The sequence below is a fragment of the Pinus tabuliformis genome, chromosome 2_2 (assembly GCF_031772625.1).
Source record: "Pinus tabuliformis cultivar Carrire ecotype Pingquan chromosome 2_2, CPIR1, whole genome shotgun sequence".
Classification (NCBI taxonomy): Eukaryota; Viridiplantae; Streptophyta; class Pinopsida; order Pinales; family Pinaceae; genus Pinus; species Pinus tabuliformis.
In genome coordinates, this window is record NC_142300.1 from 406,725,633 (window position 1) to 406,743,564 (window position 17,932).

Consider the following 17,932-nt stretch of genomic DNA (forward strand, 5'->3'; position numbering starts at 1 on the left):
TACCTGATGATGAAATAAGGATATGGAAGTTTTTGAAGGCAGGGAAGAATGCATTAAAACCATTTTTCAATGGTGGAGTCAAGAAGAGCTAAGATTATGCTATCAAGAAATATGGAAGAAGGAAAGACAGGTATATGAAGTGCAAGAACTAGAGAAATAAGACAGATTGAAGATGCAATGTTGTGGAAGTAGTCCATGTTCGAATGAATATTTGAAGAGGAAGGTGAAGAAGACAAGATTAGATTGTGTTTCAGCACAAATTCAAGAAAATTCAAAGAAAAATTGCAACAAGAACAAGTAAAAAAATATGGAGCCTACAACAAGAAAGCGTGACTAAGAATGAAGCAGTTTTGAGGATATAGAATTTGGAAGCAGAGAAAAAGAAAATGAAAAATATAAAATTATTGAGTCATTGTAAGCTTAGATGAGGCATAGACTAGCAAGCATGTTTGAGTGATAATTAAGTCAACTGATATTGTAAGCGTAACAGGAATAATTGAGTCATGTTTGAGTTATGTTGAGTCATGCGATCATAATTAAGGGGGAGTGTTAGAAATTGTAATTACTTCTGCATGCTAGAGTTAGCTAAATTTAGGAGAGTTGGTTAACTGGGTCAAGTCAAGTGATTTCAAGTAAAGTTATACTTTGGGAAAAGTAAAATTTAGAGTGTGTGTGTGCATGTTGAGTTATTTTGGGCGAGTATCTAGTCCAAAACGCATAAATACCTGTTAGGCCCCTATACTACTAGTGTAACCCCTTATTGTTATTAGTACAACCCACTTATTATATTGATGTACCCGTGTAGTGCCCATATTGTTACTATTGTGCCCCATAGAAGCCCACTATTGTTATTATTGTGCCCTTACATTATTATTGTTATGTCGGCTCTGATTATGTTATGACCCCTTAGACTCCTGTATATAGAAAGGAGGTCTTTTCATTTGTATCATCCAAGAATTGTTCATTTATGTAATGTAAAGGAGGTTGCCCCATCGAAGAGGCTGAATTCTAAGGCGTTGATCTATCTTTTCTATCTTTTCTAGAGCTGGTTTCATAACATTTGGTATCAGAGCTTTGGATTCTAGGGTTTCACTACTCCAAACAGGTCATCGTGGCATTTTCGCTATAACTTTTTTTCTATGAAGTTTCAGAAGTCGCAAAAAAAAAACCATTTGAGAAGACATCGCACTGAACCTTGGGTCCAAATTTTAGAGCTTTTCGCATGAGATTTGCAGAGATATGATCTGAGGAAGTTGGTCTTTTTGCAGACTCCTGAATTACATTCCAAACAGGTGACCTGAGGAAAATCGTCATAACTTTCTCTCTAAGGATCGGATTGAAATTTTGTAAGAAGGTACAAAAAGAGGACGAACTGTAGTTTCTTATATGCATTTTTCAGATCCAAAGGTTGAAACAGTGACTCGTGGCACGTTGTACAAGTTTGCTCTACTGAACTCGTCTATAATCAGGTCATCATGGGAGATTGTGCATAACTCTTTCTTGGAGAATCCAATTTGGATCAGACTGGTGGCATTGGAAAGAGGACGCAGAGGGCTACTACAGGTCACAATTTCAGAACTTAAAGATCCGAAAGTACAGAGTTACAGTCGTTTCAAGGGCGAGCTCCTAAAATAAAGAAAAATCAAGATGAGGAAGTTTGATGGCAAGGATCCGGTAAATTGGATACTTCAGATGGAGCAATATTTTGATCTACATGGTGTACAACTATTACAAAAGGTATGTATTGCATCTTCATATTTAGAACCAGATCAATTTTTATGGTACAAAGGGCTTTGTTCTCGTAAACAACTTGTTACGTGGTCAATTTTCACGGAGGAAATGATAGCAGATTACGAGGATACAAAGAGCAACATCTTCTTTAGAGCAACACCACAACAATTGGAAAGAGTAAAAGGGCTTTGTGACATAGTGAAAAGCAAAATTATGGAAATCAGGAAGCGTACCCCTCACAACTATAAAGGTGGAAGTGTTGTTTCTCCTATCCTTCCACAACCTACAAGGGTTATACCACAACAATTGGAAGAAAAAAGAGAAAAAGGGCTTTGTTACAATTGTGATAGAAAATGCACTGAAGGTCATAAGTGTGCTGAGAAGAAATTATTTTACATAGAATATGAAGAGGAGGAAGAAAAGGATCAAGAAACAACAAAGGAAGAAGATATATGCCAGGACCCCACCCCAGAGAAAGAAGAAATGAATCATACCATATCTTGTAAAGCATTGGCAAGAATTACCACTCCTCAAACTCTCAAGATAGAAGGACATATCAAGAAGAAAAAGGTGCAAGAAGTGAAAGATCACATCGAGAAAGAAGAAATGAATCCAACCATATCTTTTAATTCATTGTTCGAAATTACCACTCCTCAAACTATCAAGATAGAAGGACATATAAAGAAGAAAAATGTTCAAGAAGTGAAAGATCACATCCAGCATCAAGAAATGAATCCGACCATATCTTGTAAAGGATTGGAAGAAATTAGCACTCCTCAAACTCTAGAGATAGAAGGACATATCAAGAAGAAAAAGGTTCAAGCAGTGAAAGATCACATCGAGCATCATCAACAAGTTCCCCAACTTTTAGAGGATAACGCCACTTTGGTGCAAAATCAAACGAAACAACAGGTAGATCAACATCACAGTGAAAAATGTTTTGATTGGGTATTTTTACTGCTACATCTCAAGCAAGCTATTTATGAGAAGGAAATGTTGGCAATATTACATGCACTTAAAAAATGGCGACCTTACCGAATGGGAAGACTCTTCAAGGATGAGGATGTGGAAGCATTGTTTTGTGCTATTTATATTATCCAACTAGATTGGATAAACAAAGCAAGGGATGAATGGAAGAAGGATGAAGAAGTATGGCCACTTATTCAAAAGTTGCAAAAGATCCCAATTCAAACAATATTGCAAGAAATTAAAGAGGAAGGAAAAATCATATTGGAACCTGGAGCAGTCACAGAAACAAGAACCTGACAGCTCGAAAGCGATCAGTTTCAGAGTATCTTATCAAGTGGAAGAACTTACCCACTGAATATTCCACTTGGGAGGACAAGAATTTTATACAGAAGCATCCAGAACTACTCAAGCGTTGAGGACAACACTTTTTGAAGGAGAGGGGCATGTTAGGCCCCTATGCTACTAGTGTAACCCCTTATTGTTATTAGTATAACCCACTTATTATATTGATGTACCCATGTAGTGCCCATATTGTTACTATTGTGCCCCATAGAAGCCCACTATTGTTATTATTGTGCCCTTACATTATTATTGTTATGTCGGCTCTCATTATGTTATGACCCCTTAGACTCCTATATATAGAAAGGAGGTCTTTTCATTTGTATCATCCAAGAATTGTTCATTTATGTAATGTAAAGGAGGTTACCTCCTCGAAGAGGCTGAATTCTAAGGCGTTGATCTATCTTTCCTATCTTTTCTTGAGCTGGTTTCATAACAATACCCCTCACCGGGTTCAATTTAAGAATCAAGTTTGTGTGATCAAATTAAGTGCCGCAATTCATGTTATTTTGTGTCTAATTTGTATTTCCTCTACTCTATCTTTCAACAAATTGGTTCAGAATTGGTTGACCATATTCACAAATAGGAGAAACAGAATAATTAACACACACAAACCATAGGATCTGTTGCTCTTCTCTATTGATCACACAATCTTGATTCTTACAATGAACCCGGTGAGGGGTATTTAATCCTTTTCTGACAAGCGACTCACCTAAAATAACTTGACATGCACAAACTTACTAAATTCAACCTTTCCAAATATAGAGTGAACTCAAACTGCTAATATTGGACTCAACTTAACTCACACTGACTCAACTCAACTCAAACTCTAAATCTGGACTGCACTCCATGCGGGAGTAATTATTATTTCCAACACTCTCCCTTAATTACGACCGTATGACTGAACATAACTAAAACATGACTTAACTTGACTCAACATGACTTAACATGAATTAACTATGTATGCTAGGATTACAATGGAAATTGACTCAATTATCACTCAAACATGTCTGCTAGACAATGTCTTGGCTAGGCTTACAATGACTCAATAATTTTATAATTTTTTATTTTCTTTTTCTCTTCTTCCAAATTTTATATCCTTGAAATTTCTTTATTCTTTGTTGTGAATTTTTATTGTAGTCTCCATATTTATTTTCTTTTTTTTGCTACAATGTTTATTTGGATTGTCTTGAATTTGATCTGAGTCGGTCTTCTATAACTTCCTCTTCAAGGATTCTTTCACTCATGGACAGCTGCCAAAACTCTTCATCATCAAACTATGTTCTTTGCGCTTCTTCTTGCGCTTCATATTCATGACTTTATTTCTTCCATATTTCTATATAGAAAAATCTTATCTCTTCTTGGCTCCATTACTAAAAAAATGGTTTCACTGCTTTCTTATTTGTCTTTAGAAATTTCCTTGTCCTTTCCTGCATCTTGTTCTTCATATTCTCTTTTAGCTAGATTGCTATCCTGTTTACCTACACACTCAAAATCAATGTTAAAAATATTTTATTTATGCTCCTTAGTGAGAGCTTCCTTCCCTTGCTCTTCCTTCTAAGCCTTATCTTCCACTCCCTTACAAACCTTTGTTGCTGCAAACATGTTTTCGTCCACTTGGTTTCCAAACAGAAGTGGGCTCCTCTCACCAAATAACAACATATCAATAAGAGCTTTCTGTTGCATCATGTGCAACCACTCATCACTAGTTAATGGTTCTTCATCAAATTTAATATTAACATAATTTTGATCCACTCTATTGTGTGATTTTTGAGCATGCATGTGCTCATTAAGAATTCAACTTTACCAAAATCATCAGCTACAGCTAGATGGCCCAATTCACATATCACTTTGTTGTCACCATCCACATGTGTTTTGTCATAGTGGGATTCACGATCATCTCCACCATCAAAGTTACAGTGGAGTTCTTGAGAATTTATATGCTCTTTCTTTGCTTCACATACAGAGGCTTCTACTTCTATCTTTGCAATATTTGTTGCATATTATTCATCCATGTGCATTCTTGCATAATGGGTTTCAATTTTATGGTCTTGAAAACCATCATATACTTTTGAGTGGGTCTCTCCAAGCTCTATTGTCCTCTTAGAGTCTTTCTTATCGACTCACAGATCTGAGACCTAATCAACAAAATATGACACATACTTCTCCTGCATGTCACTCCCCCTTACACCAAATTCTCCTTTTAAGATATTCCACACTTCCTTGGAAGTTGTAGCTTTTACTACTTTGCATAAAATCATTTCACCCATTGCTTTCTCAATGAAACTCAAATCTAGGGCTTCATTAAACATAGGAGGTGGTAGCAGATCAAACCTACACCAATCAACCTCAATTTTGTTTTGTGATAGACTTCTCAATTCCTTGGTTACAACCTAAACCTTTCTAAACATGGCAATGATCTTTGCCTCTTATTTTCCATTCCTTTTCTTAATCTTCTTTAGTTGTGCTTTGTGACCCATGACTGTTTTCATTCCTCTGTCTTATAGCTACTTTCTTGATTTCATGAGGTTATCTTCGATATCCCTAGAAAGAAATTATGATTTTTCAATATACACCCCCGTAAGCCACAATCTTCACCCAAAAAATTTCACGCTTGACAAAATGTCAAATAATTTTGCAAAACCCAAAACTCACTTTTCATTAAAACCACCTTTTTTTAATTGACCCTGCTTCATAATATCTCCATGCAATAGTGTTTTTCAAAACACTATATAAATATTTTTACCATGCACCAATTTTTTGGTTTCTAATATAAAAACAAACCCTTAAGAAAAAAAACCAACCTTTTTAATCCTTTTGATAATTCCAATATTTCTTTAAAAACCAAAAAACTTGCCACAAAAAATATCCTTATAAAACTCTTTATCAAAGCCTTTATATATATATATAGATATAGATATATATTTCTCATACAATAAAAAAATGTCACTCTCATAAAAGAACCATGTGACTTTAACTTGGCTTTTAAAAATCTCGTTTAAATAGACTTTAGGACAAATATATTCCCACTCAAACTTTTGAAGGGTTTTAAAAATTGCGCACGTGATCTTTGACTTCTCGTGCTTTTAAACTTTTGCCCAACTTGGGGTCGTAGGAATTTTAACCAAACTTCAATATTCCTTTAAAAAAAAATTACCTTTCGATAGAGTAACGCTCTTCACTATATGAAGGGCCACGTATTACTGGTGGGGTTGCAACCCTCTATTTAAAAAATTAGGCACAACTGCGGCCTTTTGACTATACCTCACACGGTGCGCCTCTGCAGGTTGCGGCAGCAAGTTCTCTCACTCTTTAGACCCTCTACCTTTGTGACGTTAGATCCGATACCAATTGTTAGAAAAGATATAGAGGAGAAACATAATAATTAACACACACAAACTATAGGATTTGTTGCTTCTCTATTGATCACACAAACTTGATTCTTACAATGAAGCCAATGAGGGGTATTTACACCTTTTCCGACTAGCGACTCATCTAAAATAACTTGACATACACATACTTACTATATTCAACCTTTCCAAATATAGGATGAACTCAAGCTACTAATATTGTACTCAACTTAACTCATAGTGACTCAATTCAACTCAGACTTTAAATCTACATTGCACTTCATGCGGGAATAATTATTATTTCCAATTTGTTCATAATGCTGATCAAATGGGACAATGGTTGATCATGAGTGATTTTCCCAGTGATACAATCTCTGTCATAATATGATGTTGGACCATGGTTGACCATGGATGACCATGGTTGTCACAATGTGACATTGGACCAAGAGTCAATCTTTGTCACAATGTGACCATAGTTATTGACCATGGTTACCCATGGTTGTTTTTCATATTCAGACAACCTTAATGTTTGACCATAATTGAATTCATAAAACATTGTTGACCATAATTGATATTAAAAACCTAAGGGAATAATAAACCATAGGGATCAATTATTCCCTTATACAAACTGTATATAAATACAAGGAATAATATATGGTTTATATAAGGGAATAATTGATCCCTACGACTTATTATTCCCATGGGTTTATAATATAAATTACATGTTTTCAAACCCCATTGTTTAACATTTCACCGTACGACTAATATTATAAATGCAATGAACAATATTTGAACCTTCGAATATGAATAATTACATTGATTAACCCAACTGAAAATAAAGTGAAGAAATTAGCACAATAATGCCAATGAACTATAAATAAAAGGGCAAAATATTAAACCCAAGGGATAAAGCCACATATACACACCCCAAGAAAAATATAAAAAACACTCACATATTATAAACCAAAATTCATTAAAGCATACAAACAACAAACCCGAATGTATCACAAACGCACGAAAAAAATATTGAATACAATGGAAGAATATTAAACGCTATCAAACAATTAAAATTCAAAGAAAATTGACAAACAATTTTACACATGACAACAACAATGACAAGAATATTGAATTTGTTGACATTTAAACTGAAAAAAGAAATATTTTATTGAGATATATAATTTAGAGGTCTATTTTAGGTCTCATAACGTCAACAAATTCTACAAGGAAAATCAACTTTACATACTTAACCAGAACACAGTTATTTAATGTGAGCCTCTTCCGAAACACACCTCGACTGGTGGCAAAAGCAAAACCAATTCAAATCGATAGGATAATTCTCACGATACTTCATGCTTTCCAAAAAGTCCCTTCTTGTTTTCCTTCCAGATTCTCTTTGGTGCAAATGGTACAAGGTTTCAACATCTGATTTCATTACATGCAAGACACAAATATTCTCATCAATAAAATAAGGATGGAAGCCATGTTTTCTATCTAGCCTTTTGTGAATATAGGTAACAAAACTTATGGTTCCTGCAATAGATTTTATCACTTTGACATAATAGTGGTCATCAATGTTATCCATATATGCATTTGAATGACAAAAAAATACAATTAAAATTAATACAAAAACATAGAAAAAACAAACATATACCTACACATATTTTGTTAGAGTTTTTTCATTTTTTTGTTTTTATTTTAAAGCCAAAAAAATTTATTAGACATAAATCTAATAATGTTCAAAACAAGGAGAAAATAAAGAAAAAATAGGTTAAATTTAACCAATGAAACAACAAAATCACCACCAAAAAATTTATGAACCATGCAATTTCTTCCAATGGTCAATTTACCGACTTTATCGATCAACAAATCTATTCGAATGATCCACAAGTACACTTTTTTTTATTTATTATCAATCTACATACAAATAATTGCAAGAAACAACAAAAGTTATATAGAACTATAGATATCTTTCTCAAAGACATGACAAAACACTAAACCCTTTCAATAATTTTATATGTTGCAAATATGAACCCTTACATTAATAAACTCAAGGAATTGATATTATAAACCTAAGAGAATAATAAACCCATCAGCTAAATACTAAAATCCTAAGGGATTATAAGCCCAATGGAATAATATTATTCCAATGGATAAAAAACCTAAGGGATTAATACTAAAAACCCTAGGGTCTATGTTCCCTTGCGTTCTTAGTATTAATCCCATGGCTCTAACATTCACTAGGTTTATAATTACTTGGGTTTTTAATGTTAATTCATTGGGTTTATAATCCTTTCAGTTAAAATTATTCCCTTATGTTTATAATCCCTTTGGGATTTAGTATTATACCCTAGGAATATGAACCCTTAGATTAAGAGACCCAATGGATTGATAAAATAAACCCAAGGGAATTCAAGCCCTAGGGCTAATAGTATTAGTCCATTTCATTTATTATTCCTTCTGTTAATATTATTCCGTTGGGTTTATAATCCCTTGGGGTTTTATTATTAACCACTTGGTTTTATTATTCCCTTAGGTTTATAATATCAATCCCTTCAATTCATTAATATAAGGATTCATAATCCTAGGCTATAATATTATTCACACTACTTGTAATTAATATTAATCTCTAGAGTTCAATATTATTCTGTAGGGTTTATAATTTCTTGTGTTTTTAGTATTAAAGCCAATGGATTCTATGTTTGAGAATGTTTGACGATGGTTGATTTTCAGATCAAGAGAATCTTTTTGACAATGTGACATTGCACCGTGGTTGACCATGGTTGATTCTCATATTGAGACAATATTTGTCACAATGCGGCCATGATTGAATACATAAAACATGGTTTACCATATTTGACCAAATGTAATATTGACGAAAAGAAAGAGCACAAAACAAATAATAGGCATAATATAATTGGTTAAATAGAAACAAAACCACATCAAATCATTCACCCATGTGATTATTTCCAAGCATTCAATATGCCAGCTTTAACAAAAAAATACCAAAAAAAATAACTAAATCATGACAGGAAGAAATAAAAACCATCAATAGAATATCCAAACACTCTATGAAACCACTAAAATCGGTTGAAGATAAAAACCTCAAAATGATATAGACTTCAATCGCCCCTCCTCTTTTTTCCTTAGCGTAACATAAGCATTGTTTTACATTTTCACATAACGCTAATAAGAAAAAGGTGGTTAAATCCGTAAACCATCAATGGATCTCACTCTTGATGTAGATGTAAATGTCAAACCCTACTTCTCTCTATCTCCAACATATATAGTGGCTGGTTGCTAAGTCATCTCTTGTGACTTGTGTATAATCAAGCCCCTTGCCATTTTTAAAGGCACCTATCTAAGGTTCCCTCTAACAATAAGTGTTATGGGAACAAAATTTGGACAATCCTTGTCAAATAGAACACTAATTTACTTCTCAAAAATAATTGTAGCAAACTGTGGAAGTTGTGGCGGGTATATACTAGGTGAATAGAAGACATCTTATATATATATCCAAGAGCACCATTAACCAACTCAACTTCCACCCACAAATTACACGTAAGCATCACATGCTCACTGTGACACAACATGACCTCATGCTCCAAGACATCATCATCACTGTCAGTAATCTCATATCTCCTAGCACATTTCACAACACATCTTGCAACTAGGAAATTCAATGATTTGGATATTTTCTGATTGCGCAAATTAATGAGATCATTCATTGCAAACAGGTGAACTGAAGAGCCAAATAAAACCTTTTCCTAAAATTCCATGAACCTATCAAAAAACATCATAAGAAGATCCAAATAATCCAAATAAGGCTTCAAATTTCTAATATCCATTAAAATATTACGAAAAGATGCCTTCCTGGGATCATCTCCCTCGTGCCTGTAAATTTTATCCAAAGTGACAACAATGTTGAAACTTTGCCACAACACTTTCCCAGTTGTTCTTCGTGCATACATGAGTTATCCTTAACTGGAGGAATCTTCCCAAGATCACCCACAAAGATTATGGACATGCCGCAAAAGGAGAAGATTTACTTTCCAGAAAGGCTTCTCGCAAGCGATAATTTATTTCTATAAACAACCTTGGCCCAACGAAGCTCATTTCATCAATTAAAATATATGGAGCATTCCTCATTTCTTTCTGGAAATTTGTTAGAGCTTGACCATTCAACAATTTCATATATTTAATAGGTATTTTCAAAGAAAAGTGTATTTTTTTGCCATGTATATTAAAAGAAACTATACTAGTTGGAGAAAGAAATAATATTGGACTTCTTTCACCCATTGTTGGAGGTAAAAGAGCATGATGAATAAAATGAATAAGAGAATGTTTTCTGATTCCAATAGTTTCTTGAATAATTATTATCAAAGCATCATCGTCCTTATGATTAACAAAGGTTCATCATCCTTACAATTAAAAAAGTGGTGAAAAAAAAATTGAAGAGAAACACATTTCTTTTCTGATAAAGATGAAGGCAACAAAATTGCCTCCCCAGCTGAATTCTTATTAAGAACACCAAAAGACTTTGCATCTTCTATAAAATGGATTGCTTGTTCAATAATTTCATCTAATAACATTGTTTCCTACCAATTATGGTGAATATCAAAGTAGCTTCTACTAAGGTTCTGAAGATATGAATTCTCCACATTGTTAGGGGGAAATATTCGAGAAAAACATTTCCACATTTCTGAATCATGATCAACATTTTCCTCATGTACAAGGGGATTCAGCATATTCTTCATTATTTTCATTTTGCAAAGGCGATTGATCAACATGGCACACATTATATTTGAAATTCCTCCAATTATCAATGATTGTTTCTCTTGTGATCCCAATATCCAAAGCAATGTCATGAAATGGCTTGTACAACAACAACTCTGTCCAACAAAATGTTTCAAATTCTTCTGACTCTTCATCAGGAACACCATAAAAATGTGTTCATACACGAACAATAACATGGAATTCTTGTGCTTTCTATTGCTCATGTCTATGACCAACATCAAAACTCCATGATCTTGTCGTTTCAATCAGGCACAATTTGCCCAAAAATGGATGTCGTGTTTGATACAACTTGACAAAATTGTTCTCATAGGAAATGTAATTAGAGTGTAGTATAAGCCTTTGGTTAAAAAATTTCTCAATTTTCAAAAGGAATAATTTACAACTACAAACAATAAGAGGCAACTTTAACAACATATGGAAACTTTCCTATGCTTCAATCCCATGCTCAACAAGTGTTTCAGCAAGGAACCTTTTATATGCAGACAATGCAAGAGCTTCACATCCACTGGCAGAAGCGAATCTTGTCAACATTTCATAATAACTTTAATATCTTCTTTATGCCTTTGAAGCATATTCCACAATATATTTCAACAGTACATGTCAAGAAACAACTGGTTGACAATCAACATTTGTTCACCACATAGTCAAAAGATCTGCATTATGAACATTTCAACGATCATCGTAATGAGTTGGTTCATATGTTTTTCCCTTTCTCATCCATGTACAATGTTGAATCTATATGAACCTCCCATGGAGCATCGTATTGACACTAAAGGATCAAACCCTTTTTCCGCTAACATAAATAAACATTGCATTTGGTGTGTCTCTGCACTCGATTGACAAAATGATCATAATCTTGTTGAACGTTGCAGGAAAAAAATTGATGAGTATTTAAGAGGTGTGGATCATCATTCACACTTCTAGGGATCATCACATTTTGACAATGTATGTCAAGCAGATTCCAAGTTGTCACATATTTGTCAAAATATTTCTTTACCGCATCAACACTCAACGTGTTCTACCAATCAATTCTCTCCACATCTGGAGCTCCAGAAAACCAAAGGAAGTCATGGACGTGTGTAGAGCCTCTATGTTACCACTCATATCTGAAAAAACCACACATGTAATCAAGAAATATAAACAAAAAATAATGCCTAATATTCTGGTGAAAATCCTACACAGCATAACACAAAGGTATGAGAACAAACCTGTCCAAAAAACCTTTGGCCCCAAGATATTTCTGCAGAACTACCTCATAGAAAATATTGAATCTTTGGTGCATATCATTAGAAAAAATATGTGGATACTAAATAACATTAGAAACTTCTCTTGCATGCTCATTTTGGCATCTGCATTGGATATTCGAAGGCATAACACTATGCAAGTCACGCAATTTTGTATCAGTCACAATTAACGTAAAAAACAAAGTAGGGAAACCCAACTGGGTGATCATTTTAGTGAGCTCAGAATGACACTTTGTCCAATATGACCCTGTAACCCTAAGAGAGGAACCAAAATGCATTAATTTTTCATCAAATTTATTGTTTCAAAAATAACGAAGTTATTGACATAATTCTTGAATAGTAGAAGGTGCATTTCATTAATACTCTTCTTAAAAAAAAAAATCATTCCCTAGCTATGATGCCGCATAATCATATTCAAACATAAGTGTTGAAATCTAGGATGGATTCCAAAATCTTTGATCATAATATCTAAGCAGGTGAAAACCATATTCATGCATTTCATGACATCATAGCCACAAGCTCGACTTATTGGGATTATCCCTCTCCATTTATCCAACGATTGAGGAGGCTTACTAACGTGAGATCCTTACCTCTTTGTAAGTCGGGTATCTCGTCCAAGCTAGGATTATGACACACGTGTTCTACCACTTGTCTATTCAGGGTCATTGATGGGAAGATCAATAGGAAATAGGATGGGTTGAGTAGTAGCTCCCTTGTATCGCCTATTGCTCGATGTGGAGTTGTAGTAGTAGCTCCCCCATGAGATTGTCGGTTGAGTAATAGCTCCCTGATGTGGTTCTAGGTTGAGATGTGCTTCTTGATGATATACTCTACGATGCTAATGTGGGTCGTAGATCTAACTCCCTGCAGATATTTCCTCGTAGTAGCTTAATGGTATTTTCGGGTAGTTGCCCAATGAAATTTCTAGGTAGTAGCCTGATGACATATTTCCAGGTAGTAGCCTATCAACTGATATTCCGGGTACTAGCTCATTGACATATATTCTGGGTAGTAGCTTGCTAATAGATATTTTGGGTAGTAGGTCGTTGAAAAATATTCTAGGTAGTAACCCACCGACTAATATTTCGGGTAGTATCGTGTTGATAGATATGTTGGGTAGTAGCCCGCTAACAGATATTCCGGGTGGTAGCCCACTGATAGAGATTTTGGGTTGTAGCCTGATGAATAGTGGGTGGTATCTTAAGCTCCCCTCTGGTGGAAAAATCTTCTTCTTTTAGGCTCGATAATATTCAATATATTAGAAGGAACAATCAAAGAAGGAATAATCAATAGATGTACATTGATGATCCGAGATGATGAAATACTTGAGATGAGATGTATGTCATGTTGATAAATGGTATGATATTGGTAGGTGGAATTCTCCCTAGTTGAGAGGGAGTGTTAAAAATATGAAACTGCGGTTAAATTCCACTTTGGCATACTCATTTGATGAAGATGATTATGGAATTAGATTCCTCCTTTTCAGAGGACCAAAATCGACCTAAATAACACCTCATTTGCACAAGAAGAAGTTGAGTTATGAATTATTTTATTTGTACATGTATTCTGGATCAGGTTGATCCTATGCTCATGTACCAATGGACAGGTCAAGTGGACCGTCATGTAACCCTATAAATAGAAGAGACCTCAAGCTCATTTGAAAACATTGATCAATTTCTCTTCCCCTCTTCTATTTTTTCTTGCCTTGCACAAGTTTGATGGAGGAAGGTTGCATAAGGGTTTTAAACTTCATGATGAAGCTCACACTAAACTAGGGTTTTCTGATTCCTGGTCACTGGCATAGAATTGAGCATTTTAGTCCCTAGATGCTGGCACATAGTGGTAATGAGAGAAACCAAGGACCCTTGGATGCTAGCATCAATTCTTCATGAGAGTGATCGGGAGTTTGGGTTAGTTTGGTCCACGGTCGCCCACACAGAATGGTATGGGAGCAATTGAGCTACCATAGTCACTATCATGAAGTTCATAGAGAGCAACCATTTTTGTCATAGTTGCTCACACAACTCCTCCTCCTTGCGTCCAGGACTCTAAGATGAGATTTCAGTATTCCGAAGATCTCCCTTAGTGACAACATTGTTTGACAATAGACTACATGCAATGATAATACATTACAGTTATCTGAATCATAGGTTTGAATTTTAGATGCATTTCATGAATAGTCTAGTTGTTGTGAAGATATGGATCATTGTACTCTCTTTTGTTGAATCATTTGATGACAATATATTAGAAGAATATTTGCAAGGGTTTTCTCTATAGTGGGTTTTTCCGTGGTCTCCAACCAATCATGGTGTCTCTATGTGTGCATGATTTTCTTCTATTGTTCCTTTATGTTCACTACATTGATAGTGATGTTATTGTTCTTTCTACATAGTTGGATATGCTGATGAATAACGATGTAAATCTAAACAATGTTATGATTCTATGGGGTGAACTTAATGTATTAATGAAGAAATGCAATTATCAAAGCAAAGAACAATGTAGCCCTATGAAAAATTAATCGGTGTAACATAGGTGTTTGTTGCATTAGCAGTGATGAGGATAAGAGAGAGTTCCAGTTTAGTAAGGTTGTCCAAAGAAACAATTGCAAGTAAGATATTTGCATTTGATTACTTAAACTATGTAATAAAAGTCTTATTACGACCTAGATTTTTCAGTTCTTTACAATTCGCAGAAACATGTTAGGACATTCTTACCTTTGTATTTCAGACTGAGAACAAGGGATCTTATCAACTGCTGCACAAAAATAAGTTTATGTTAATTTTTCGTTTAGTTTTGTCAATCAAATAAAATGTAAATAAATATAAAAATATCGTCGTCGTCCAAGGAAATGAGACAGAGCAAAATAAAAATGGCAATGATTTAATACTAAAATACAAACTTATTTAAACCGCAACAATTTTTAAATAGAATGATAATGTATGTTAAATTTAACTTTTAAAAAAACTAATAAATAAATATGTGCCAAGCTTTTCATGATCCATTTCCTCTTTTCTCTTATTACAATTAAGGTTATATTCGAATAAAAATAAAATATTTATCGTATTTAATTTAATTTTAAAAATAAAAATAAATATTTTATTCAAATATAATAAAATAATATTGATATTAATAAATTAAAAAAATAATAACAAATGGATGATACATAATTTAATTTTAATAATTATATTTGTAGAAATATTTATCTACTATTAAAGATTTCAAAATTTTAATTTAATTACTATTAATTATTAGATGAATATGAAAAATGTAATATTCATTAAATATTTTTAGTAACACTTAGGAATAAAGTATTAGTATTTATCTTAAAAAGTAGTTATGTCTTTTTTGCTTTTTAATTTAATTAGAAAAAATATCATGTGTAAGAGTGTCAAATTGGATTTTCTTACTGTTTCCTCTCTCTCTCTCTATATATAATGTTTATGAGCTTTTAATGTTGGCTTTCTATGGGTTGATGCCTAACAATATTTATTAGTCATTTAATGTATATCATTACTATAATTTCATTTTAAGGTTCTTCATTAACATAGCGATATTTCAAAAATAGAAAAATATTCTTGTTGCATTAAAAGGTGTTTTATGGTACAGTATGAGGATATGTTCTCCCATACATTTAAAATAATAAAATAATACTTACATTAACAAAGTACAAAAAAAACAATATTAACCACAATTATATATATATATATATATATATATATATATTAGTGCGATTTAAAATATTTTTTAGTGGAGTTGATATGTGGCATTCAAAAAATACTAAGAGCTAAAACAATTTCAATGTGCTTTAGAGAGAGAGATTTGTTATTCCATTGACTAATGCTTTCTAATTAAATGCATGAGGGGTAATTGTAATTCTTTCCATGAAAAATATGAAGTGGACATGTCTCATTTTAAAAAATATTAATACGTACACACACGAAAGGAAACTAAATTGACAAGCACCATGAATATGGAGTGTTATGTAACAAGAAATTAAAGGTTCAATTCCCTCCACATAAGCAAGTACCCTAGGTACCTAAGGATTATAGTGGTAGTATTTGAAATCAACCTCATGTTAAACCAACTAAATTTTTAATTCTTCTACCCCTCTCTCTCTCTCACACACACATATACACTTCTATTAAAAAACAAAACAAAACCATTTTAATATGGATCATGTGGATTATAAATAACTATGTATATATTATCTAAAACAAAGAACAATAAAAAAATGGTTATGGTTAAAACATTTTATTACTGTGTGGTTGAAACATTTTATGTGTGTGTGACCAACATATATCTATGTTAGCCTCATAGAAATAAATGTTAAGGGAATCGAATCTCTAGAAGTGTAAACATTTCATCAAATTTAATACGCTAAAAAAATTTGCATTTCAAGAAATTTGATTTCTCTTAACATTTATCAATATGAAATTAACATAAATCTATACTGATTAATCATTAAATTTATTATTCCAACAAAATACTATTTACATATTAATTTCAGCCAATTATTTTATATTAATAAAAAATAAAATTCTATAATTAATTTATTAATAACATTATATTGTCAATTAAATTATCTTAAGCAAGTGAGCAAAAAATTCATCTTTCCCAACTAAATTCAAATCCCCGCTGTTATTGTTTTAAGAACTTTGTGCTTAGGGTGACCATGTAGTATTTGTGCATTCATTTTATATATATATATATATATATATATTTATTTATTTATTTATTTTTCCCATATTCCCCTTATTATGAATACCTTAAATCATCCTCTCTTTCGAACTTATCGTAGCAAAATATGTCATATTGATGTCAGAGTGTGAGTAAAGGTCCACGCCCTTTGTTGTCAATTCAGATATACATTGTTTCAATATTTAGTTTCATTGTCAATTCAGATATACATTATTTCTATTTTTAGTTTCATTTCTCTCTCTTAGGGGAGGTTTTTGTGAGAAAGGAGACGAACTATGACAATAACTCGAACGATGCAAAATTGGTCCACGTGCTTTCAAGCCAATACAGGTATTATATTGTATACTTAAATATTAATATTTATTGTTGGCTCAATCTTCCGTCATCAACATCATCATTCTACAGAATAATCGGGAGTCATATTTTTCTTTGGGATATTTTATACATGTTTTGGAAAAAAAAGTTAAAGTTTTTTGCGAAATTTTTCTAGTATATATAAATTGAGAGTTTCATATTTTTCTATTAAAAATATATTTTATTATATTTATATAACAATTTCAAAATATAAAATTATTAAATTTGAAATATAAGATAATTAAATTTAAATTATAAGATAATTAAATTTATTTAATTAAAATTAAATATTTATATATTTTATATTATTTTATAATTAAAATCTATTTCTATATTTTAAAATAAATTTATTAAATTTTTATTTAAAATAAAAATATTTAAAAAATAAAAATATATAGAAAATTAATAAAAATAATTAAAATTTTCTAAATATTAATTTTTTTATAAAATATG